This window comes from Rhinopithecus bieti, unplaced genomic scaffold (assembly GCF_001698545.2).
Source record: "Rhinopithecus bieti isolate Rb0 unplaced genomic scaffold, ASM169854v2 scaffold_9981, whole genome shotgun sequence".
In the NCBI taxonomy this organism is placed as follows: domain Eukaryota; kingdom Metazoa; phylum Chordata; class Mammalia; order Primates; family Cercopithecidae; genus Rhinopithecus; species Rhinopithecus bieti.
In genome coordinates, this window is record NW_016806838.1 from 5,168,557 (window position 1) to 5,169,524 (window position 968).

A 968-nucleotide genomic window follows, 5' to 3' on the forward strand; every position below is an offset into this window, starting at 1 on the left:
ACCCCGCAAGTAGTTTCAAGGCAGTGCACCTAGGAGACTGCTTAGGAACCAAGCCTTTTGTAGCTTAGGTGCTGTTCTGTTTCCCAACGGTGTCCATCCCCATCCCTCCAGAAAGAAGTCCTTAGGACCAGTACCAACTCAGTCTGGTTTACTTCCCAAGCTCTACAATTTGCTGAACTTCATCAGTTCCGGCAGCGATCCTCTAACTTGGGAATTTCCATAAAACGGCTGAATCTCTCTTGGGTCATCAGTGGCAAAAGCCAGACACGTGCTCGCCCGCCTGGGAGCCAATAGTAACTTTTGCTGCTGCCTCCGGAAACCCCACGGTTTGCGGGCTGCTGCTTTAGGAACAACACAGAAATAACGTCTTTTAACAGAACAAAACAAATGGACGGGATAGTGAGAAAGCCTTTTTCCTTCGCAGTGGGGAGAGGTGTTAAAGGTGAACCCAAAAAAGTATGGGAAACTCATGTAAAATACCTTTACAGTTCCCCGGGAAGAAGGGGGCGGAGATGGGCTCGGGAGCGTCTCTGGCCCTTTAAGAAGGAGGGACAGACATAACAGTCTGTACCTTTAAGAGTCTCTTTGTCTGGAAACCTTCTTATTTACCCTCCTGTGCTTCAACCAAACTTCGACCAGTCATTCACAACGCCCCCCTACGCCGCCGCTCCTTACGCCAGGCTCAAAGCGGCCGCGCGTTTGTGGCTGACCCTAAACTTTGCGCCTACGGCGCGAACCCTCGGAAAGGGTGCCGGTGCCGGGGTCGCGGCCCAGCGCTGCGCCGTTGGCGCAATGCAGGGCCCCAGGGGCGGGGCTCCAGCGGGCGGGCCAATAGGCGGGTAGGGGGCGGGGCCGGTTCGGTTGTCTCGCGCCCTGGTGACAGCTCGCGCGTGCTGATGATGGCGGTAAATAGAGGGGCCGGGGAGGGGACGGAGGCGGTGGGGAGGCGGCAAAGTGGGTAGCTCCAG

The 968-nt window shown here is 56.3% G+C and overlaps 1 protein-coding gene across 7 annotated transcripts in view; it reads left to right on the plus strand.

The window, feature by feature from the left end:
• The first annotated feature begins 822 nt into the window (after nt 1-822).
• USP49 (ubiquitin specific peptidase 49) overlaps nt 823-968 on the plus strand; it is a 112,123-nt gene continuing 111,977 nt past the window's right edge. For all 7 annotated transcript variants that reach the window (XM_017878255.1, XM_017878261.1, XM_017878259.1 and 4 more), the window contains exon 1: nt 823-905. The gene's annotated coding sequence lies outside the window, so the exon portion shown is untranslated. The remainder of the gene's footprint in view (nt 906-968) is intronic.